This window comes from Anoplophora glabripennis, unplaced genomic scaffold (genome assembly GCF_000390285.2).
Source record: "Anoplophora glabripennis isolate ALB-LARVAE unplaced genomic scaffold, Agla_2.0 scaffold500, whole genome shotgun sequence".
In the NCBI taxonomy this organism is placed as follows: domain Eukaryota; kingdom Metazoa; phylum Arthropoda; class Insecta; order Coleoptera; family Cerambycidae; genus Anoplophora; species Anoplophora glabripennis.
In genome coordinates this window covers 363,826-373,308 of record NW_019416650.1, presented here as the reverse complement: position 1 = coordinate 373,308, position 9,483 = coordinate 363,826, and positions in this window count along the sequence as shown.

Here is a 9,483-nt window from a genome sequence, read left to right as displayed (position 1 = left end):
TTTTAGTATTAGTATTATCATCAATCAATAAAATAAAAATCAACACTAATATATTAAATAAACAGTATCAAATCAACTAATAATATAAGGAAGTCAACATTGACATTTTAAATAAACCTAAATTGATATTTGTAATCACATTAAAATAGTATTACTGTAAATGCTCAAAGTTACTTCCTTGTTCTTAAACGCAAGCATTAGTTCTTCGAAAATGAAAATGAATTTTATCCAATAATTGTGCATTACCTCTCATAACACTAATTTCATGTTGTATTCTTTCCCATTATTCGTTTTCTGTATTTACTGAAAAGTTATAAACTGTGGTCCGCAACGCTCCCCAAAGGAAATAATTACATGGGTTTAGGTCCGGGGATCGAGGTGGTCATTTTAAAGGGGCATTATTTCCTGTACCTATCCACCTGTTAGTATAGTAACCTGTAATAACTGGTTTTTTAATACTCTATTGACGGAACTTTTTGAAAGCCAACCTCTGCCGCTAAACGCCTTTTATTTACTTGAGGAATTCCTTCGACCCTTTCCAAAATTTGTTCCTCCCGCTGAATAGTTCCGGCCGTACATTATCCACGATTTAATGTTACAGTTAAAAGTTGTGATTTGGAATTCTTCGATTAGGAAAACTCAGCATATGTTCGAACAGTAACAATTTCCTTCACAGTAACCCAAAACTAATAACATATCAGTTTGTTCAGCAAAAGTATAAATTGCAATAAAAAACAAAAAAAACAAATAAGAAGTGGATCTTATTTGTGGAAGGGCGAAACGGGCGGTGACTATGAGACGCCTTCATTATAGCCATCCTTCTCTATCGCATGGATTTCTATGGCTTACTTTATCGCTCTCACGTAACTTCAGATAGACCATCGGTACTTTCCTACCCTGTATAAAAAAATATGTATACCAAATTTGAAGTTTCTAAGAAAAACGGTTTTCAAATTACTTAAAAAAACTAGGTTATCTGTTCTATATTTAGAAGGCTATATCTCAGTAGGCGTAAATTTTTGTATACCTATAGGTAAGTTAGGATAAATAGTCTTATTTTCATCCAAGGAACCTGTGGTCAAGCGTTGTCCATCCTTTTCAGGGACACCCTGTATAGATGGACAGGAGCCAAATACTTCGAAGTCGCATTGGGATCACTGGCGGGAATACACTGGAGTGTAATAATACAGAAAATAAAATCCGTCAAGTGTTCTAGAAATTGATTCTTTTTTATTTCGTCGTTAACCTATCAATATGTTAATGTTTCTATTAAATTCAAATGAACAAAACTATAACATGCATTGTGGCATTATGCAAAACAAACTTTTTACTATTGAAAAATTTACTCCTGTAATAAAATTTGGTTTAATAACATACCTACATTATCTGTAAAAAATTAAAATAATAAAAAAATTAATACGAAAGAAAAAAGAAAATAAAAAAAGATCCCACTCTAGAACCTGTCTCATAAAATTGCATATTGAACTACTTATATTTGAAAATTTTTTACCCACATTATTCAAGAATATTATTTTTAAACTTCTTGAGGGATTGCAATAAAAATCTGAATAAATTCATGAAAGGTACTCTAAATGGATACTAAACGTTTCCAAAAAAATCAGGAAAATTGAAAATGGTCCGGTCACGAAATGCCCTACCTACAATGTAACCGACTAGGAACCAGGATACCTGCTTAAAATGTTTTGACTTAAGTGCATTTTTTTAAGAGTTCGTTTTGAAAAAATCACTTAGGAATCGTTTTATTAAACATCTGTCTACATATTCTTAATCAACATTACAACCCCTATAGATAGTTCAAATTCCAATGAATTTTGGTAATAAATAAATTTTCCAAGATTCTTTCAGTTTAAATGTCTTGACATGCATTAAAATAAAAAATTAACCAATTGTTGACAATAAATGGCAAATAATAGGATCTCATTAAGGACCTAAAATTTGGGAAAATATTATATCCTGCCTAAACTATGATAATTTAATATGCATGGCAAATTTTTCTAATTCTAGTATTTTCAAAACCTTCTAGATTTTTAAACTGAAACGGAAGCTTATGTTTAAAACATTACACCTATATGAGAAGTTCTGTTTATTCGTCCATTCCAAGCAAAACTTATCTTGATCCTTAATGGGCCACACTGTAGATTGGATATTAAGTAATATGTCTTAATGAAACGTAAAAAAACATCACACGGTACTTGAACTATTATTAACAATCACCAGCATTTTATTATTTAACGGATTGGGTTTACTTACAGCTTCCAGTTGAGTTGCTTGATTAACATTTGTTTCGAAATTCCACTGGGCAGCGACATTATTGGTGCACTGTTGAGAAGCTTGAATGTCTAGCGCTTGCAACAACCCTCTGATATCACCCACATTAGGGTTTTTACTAAAATCATTCCCTACCGGCCTCTGCTCCCCATTCACGTTGTATGCTACGTTATTTGGGTTAAAATTACCCGTAGGAAAGGAAGCAGGGGAAGGGTTTATATTTTGATTATAGTTAATATTTTGATTAGGGTTTATATTTTGATTAGGAAACCGATTGTCTTGATAGCCGTACTGTGGATAATTTAACTGGGGATTACAATTTACACAATTAAAAAATGGCAACAGGAGTATTATAAAGGGTTTTCTTATTGCACTAATGTCACACATTATGTTTCTTTTTGTCACTATTAAGTAACTCGACTTGTTTAATGTCGTAGGTTCATATACATACTGGCAATTGTTTTGGTAGCTTCCAGACTACACGTGAGAAAAAATACGGGAAGGTGGGGCGGATACCTTGTCCCTAGCTATTGTCATCGCTTTCACGCAGCGGTTTAATTAAACAGCTAATTGTTTTGACTTAAGTGCTCTATAGGTCTTAAAGGATAGTTAGTTGACGTCTTAATAGGCACATAAGTATACGATATTGAATATTCATATTATTACTTGGCGTGTACTTGTGATTCATTGATAATTGTACTTACCTGTCGAGGTAAACATAATTTTTTTGTAACTATGATGTGATGTGTTACGTATTAAGGTTCAAGGCCAAGGGTAAAGTTAAAATTAGCCTTGGTATTGCTCTAGAAATGAACCGATCTTTTGTATATTTATAATTTTTAGTAAAGTAATAACTAAAATAACACTATTCGTTAAATAACACTATTATTATAGACACTTTTAATGCTACTAAATTTATGAGAAACGGATATATGAGTAATTAATTTCCAGTAATATATTTTAAGTCCCATAAATTTAAGAAACGATTTGTATAAATTAGAAATATATAGTGTGTCCCCGGATGAAGTTGAAAAGAGGTAATACTTTTTTATTTTCGTTTGATGCTTGTCAAAAATTCTATTCAAATGTATAAAAATTTAGTTTTAAGAGGACAAACAAATACAGTGTCCGCTATTAAGAAATTATTATTATAGGAACATAGTTGTTGAATTTATTCTTAGAACACAATAATATACTATGCCAATTAAGAAATACACAAATAGCCTATTCCTTTTTAACATTAATATACAAGGTGTCCCTAGATCGTCTGAACAACAAAAATTTTTTTGCAGGGCTTTTTTAAGTAATTCTTCTTGATTAAAGAATAATCCGTAACGTGCTTTAATTTCTGAAAAATTAATTAGGCAAAAAAATATAGGTAAATCTTGTGTGTAGATAAATTGCCTTTTTCGTATAAGTTATAAAAAGATTTATTCCTTTTCGCGTAGGTGATTGAGAAAAAAACTATTAGAAATATTGAAAGACGTCTTCGTCAGTTTAAAATTAACAGAGGTAATGCCAGATGTCTTCAACAAGCGCAAACACGACACGTAGAAGAAGAAATTCTAGAAATGGTGGAAGAAAACCCGACAACTAGTGTCAGATTAATACAAAGCCAGACTATAGTTTCCAAAAGTACATTGAACAGAGAAATCTTCATACTACTAATTCATCCTTTCCATGTCCACCTTGTTCAACCACTTCTATCACTTAATCATGCCGTACGGCTTCAATTCCCGCAGATTATTCACCAATACAGAACTGGAGATATGAACTTCTCCAAGAAAATTATTTTCATGGATGGGTCTCGGCTTATGAAACTTGAGATAATAAATCTCCACAACGCAGATAAAAATCCCACGTTGTTTAAAAAATACATTTTCGTCGTTAATTTAGTATAAAGGTGTGGATTGGTTTTATCAGTAACTTTCTGCTTTGTTCTATTACATTACCAAATCGATGGGCAACAGTTATTTAGATTTTTTGCAAAATTTTCTGTTGTAATTGTTTGAGTTTACTCTATTTACTTTCATTCTTATTTAGGACATCAAGATCTTGTCCAAGATTGTAAACACTATTTATCTATAGTGTTTATTTTTACAATGATATGCTATGAAAATTGCGTTTTACAACATTACATCCCTGAAAAATTCAAATGAAGTGTGTTCTACGTGAGTAGGTACTACTTTAATAATCTCGTTTTGTATAAGACAGATCTCGTGAAAACGTGTCTTATAACGATTTCAGGTAGTTGAACAACATTTACACACTTTGTTGCAGATTTTGAGGCTCATTTATTTGTGATAAAAAATGGACGTACCTAACTATTTGGCCAATGACAATAATACCTGATGACGAAATATTTTTGAAACTATTTACTCCTACCTATAACTTTTCTATATATTTACAAGTAAAAATCGTAGGTAAGTTAATAGTTTTCATCATGGGACATTTTAATATGTCCGTTTATTCGCACTTACTAACACACACACGTCAATCATATATCTTCCCAAAAAGAAAACGTAGTTTTTAACTAAGAAGAAAAAATAACTGTACTTGTTTGTTCAACAATAATTTTGCCTGAAACTTAAACAATAAAAGACCCATTCCTCGGTAACGAAGACAAAAGTTGATCTGATGTTAACGCAAAATTGAAGTAATAATTTTTCTATTCTCTATAAAACAAGGAACGTTATAAAAAATCGCTATCTACGCCAAAACTACTTTTATAAAGGAAACAATTCCAGAGGTTCTCAATAAGTTTTCATTAAATATTATAATATTAAAATATAAATTTTTTATATTATTTTGACTTGAAGACTTTATAAACTCAAATTTATGAATACCTTTTTAAAATGGAATATGTTTTCCACAATAAAGAATATTTTTAGCAACAAAATTTGCCTTTTTCTGCTAAACTTACAAATAATATAAGGACTTATTAAAAAATTTCTATTAATTAATTTTATCTATGCAATCCGGAGTAGATTTCCTTATATTATTTGTTGCCTATCATTCAGGGGCATTCTTACATCTAAACAAAAATGAAAATTAGTCAGAATTTAAATAAAATGGCTGTTCGTTTGACAGATTTTGTTCGAGCTCTTCGAAATAGTGAATTATTTAAGTTATCAGTGATTGGATTCGGCTTATTTTTGTACAGGTAAGTCCTGTGGTTTGTTACTTATATTTTGCAAAGATTTGATGCGATATAAAGCATGATTTATTTGGAATAGCTAGCGATATTTTAGTGCACTGTGTTTTAAGGTAGGTACCTGTTACGTTGTGAAATTTGTAGTTTTCTTCTCTGGAAACTACGTAGAAGCCTTGCAGACTATTTATGGGGCAATTGGAAACTGCCTTGGAACTGCTTTCTACTGCCGGTAGCGGAAAATTTTCATGGGCTGCCAAAATATCTTTATCAGGACTCTGGCAAACTATAGATTTACTGGTAAGTATTTAATTTTCTTCCTTGGACTCTTTCCTTGTTTTATTATTAATTTTCCGGGAGCTGCGTCTCCAAGATGTACATCTTGCAAGACCCAAGCCGTAACCAATCAATCATTTCTTTGTTTTTCTCCACTTTCCTGATTATTCTGTCCGTAGCTTTGCTTAAGGTCCATGCACAGAATTTTTCAGTCTTTGGATGTCATTTTCAAACACTTTTTCACATCACTACTTATAACTAACACATTTTTAACAAATGTCCTTTTATTTTTATATACAATCCTATAAATTATTTACTAAAATATTTTTTATTTTATATTTTTTAGGTCATCTCTGGGTATTCTTACAAAGCCACCTTTAGCTTTGACATTTGTGACATTTATTATAAAATTTGACATTTGATGAAAAATTTTTATGTTATGGTTTATGTTGGATTGAGATACCTTTTTTAAGTTTACTCGTCTTCCTGCGATATGTATACGCGATTAATCTATAGACTTTAAGCTTTCATTTGATATAAGTTACTCTAGGTTTAAATTCGTTTTTCTTATTAGAATATTATACTTGAGAATAAAATTAAAAGATTATTAATTATTTTTATACTATGTAATATCATTGTTCATTACTAGTTTTATATCCAGAATTTCCATATTAACAATTTTATACCAATTTTGTGTTGCTTTAATAATAATTAAAATTTTTATTCGACTTTAAGTTCGGTCAGGCAATATTTTCATCTGAGTTTTTACATTAACATTTCAAATTCGTTACAATATATTATTATTAATTTTAAGCAGCGTTTATCACTTTCAACGGTTTTGATTATTGAAAATATTTATTTTTAATGCATTCTGGTTACCATTAAGAAATTCAAGTTTGTATAAGAAATGTTTAAGTAGGCGTCTGTCATGCTAGTAGATTTGGATGCGTCTGGTGATATGTACACTCAACGCAAGGTAAAGGTTTCCAACCTAAAAGGCATACTACGTTTAAAGGGGCGAGCCGGTGGACTATTAATAGGAATTTTGGGCGGCATCAATAATTAGGGGCGTGTCATATTTTTTTTTGTGAAGGCACGTGTGTAACGACACAACAAATAATTGCAGGCCTTTAGTATATGCATTATAAAAAGAGAATAATATACAGATTTTGAAATTATTTTGTCTTGCCACATTATTTTTCTTGTCCCTGAGAAAATTAATATTTTGAAATAAGAATTTGTCATATTCTGTAGAAAGTAGGTAGGTAGGTCATGAAGGCAACAAAATAAAAAAATATTGTAAACTACAGTTTTATTATAACTTATACAGTTTCGGGAGGAAAGGGAAATATTTTAAGGACGTGTTCTGGAAGTGAATATAAGTAAATAAGTTCATGACATTATGGGTCCGGAAATGTTTTCTTTCTGAAATAGATGTCGAAGGAAATTTAAAATCCGGTTTTTTCTAAATATCTCGAAAACGATTTAAGATATTACACTGCCACTGTACTATACACCAAAGCCAGTGTAATATCTTTAAATCGTTTTCAAAATATTTAGAAAAACAGGATTTTTTTAAATTTTACATCTATCCGGGAATGGAAGCCGGGCCCATAATGTTATGAACTTATTTACTTATTTTGACATCATTTTATAAGCAATGAAAAACAAAACAGTTTAATATTTTGTCCAACCACCATCCGAATCAATAACGGCTTGTAATCTGTTTGGCATGGAGTTTGGCATTTGGACAAGGTGTCGTATATAATTCACGTCTATACCGTTCCAAATATTTTGTATACGTTCCCAGAGCGTATCTCTATTTGGTGGAATATTTCATTCACTGTTCATGCAACTGACGCATTACAGAAGCACATAAATTTTCAATCGGGTTCAAATCGGGACTTTTAGCTGGCCAAGGAAGAACGTTTATATTATTTTGTTCCATAAATGCCCTAACTACAGCTGATGTATGCACTGGTGAATTATCGTGCTGAAAAATGAATTGCCTGTGGAATACTGAAACTGAGGGTACCATGATATCGGATAATATAGTGCGGTACTGAAGGCCTATTATTAAATTTATTAATTAAATTTCCCTCAATCCTCTAAATTACTCCGGGTCCGGCATCTGATATCCATGCCCAAGTAGGCACAGAAAAGCGACCACTACGAGCTCCTTCGCAGACATATCTAGGATGAAATCGCTGATTTTTTGGGCGATAGACTTTAACTTTTCCAGAATTGGAGGATTGAAATATTTTTTCGTCGGAAAATATGACGTTATTCCAAAACTGTTGCCCCTGTTGAATGTAATTTCTGGCAAATTGAAGTCTTCTTTCACGATGCTGGACTGTTAGAAGTTCTTTACTAGGAGCCGTATAATTGAAAAGTCCTTGTTCTTTTAATCTTGCTGTAGATGTATTTTTACAACCGGGGAAGCCCGTTGCCTCTATTGCGTGGCGATAAATGGATTTTCTCGCACGTATGCTACCAACGCTCTGTCTTGATCTTCGGTAGTTTTTCTGTTGATTCCTGTTCCTGGTCGACGATCAACTGACAGGTCAATTTCCCATTTACGATGGAGTTTATTTATACATGTGTGACTCACATGAAGTTCTCTGGCAACACCTCTTGCTGACCAACCATTTTCCAGCATTGCAATCGCCCGACTTCTGCGACGAGGGGAGAGTTGAGCCATTTTTTTAACTATTTACACTTGCTACTCTGTACACTACAGAATCACTAAATACAACTCAACTAATCGCTATTATCACTATCCAAATTACTAATAAATCACTCTGAAATCTCTAACTAAATCACGGTTTTCTGCCTACAAAATTGACATCTGTCACTTTAAAATTTAAAATAAAATATTGCCGCGCGAGTCTAATGAGAACGCCCCATATAGACAAGTGGTTAAGCCGTCATATTTCAAACAAAATACGATTCAGATTGGAAACCTTTATCTTGCGTCGACTGTACATTCTTCTTGCTGCGGCACAATTTTTCCTCCAATCAAAAAATACTTGAAGCATGTCAGTATATTCATCATTAGTAGAATTATTTGCCATAATCTGAGGCCATTTTTATACATAACGTGTGCTTTTTAGCTTGTGCCTATAATGGCGAAAAGAAAACTAATGATTTTTAAGTAATATCTAGAAAATCAATTAACACTTGGAATTTTTCTTAAATAGAACAATATACATTTTCAAATGTATTTGTCTTTGGAATTATTTAAATTATTATTGAATAGTAAGGTTTTTTTTAAATTTTAGTGTTTACAGTATTTCTTTAGAAAAGTATTGCTAAATATTAGCTGCATATACAGAGTGGTTCATTAATTGGACCCCTTTCAATTGTAAATATGAAATTGTTTGTTTCAGTCGCTTTCCAAATTTTTAAATTGAATCGGAAACTCAATATACTCATAAATTGATAAAATTTGAAGTACAGCTGTTTTGAATGACTGATTAAGGTGGGATAGACAAATTTTTGTCAAAAATATCCCTTAAGCGATTTTCCTAAAATCGTTTCTAAGAAAGTCGCATTAAGCCATGGACTGCTAACTGGATCTTTGTAACTAATTCAACTGATGGTGCATCTAAAAGGACATCACTTATAAAACAAAAATTATTCTAATGACCCACACTGTATTTCTTTACAAAATAAATACTGTTGAGCAGTTCGAACAAAATGAAGCTATTGAAATTCGTTATTCGTAAGTCGTTCTCCAAAATAATAATATATTATTTATATATATA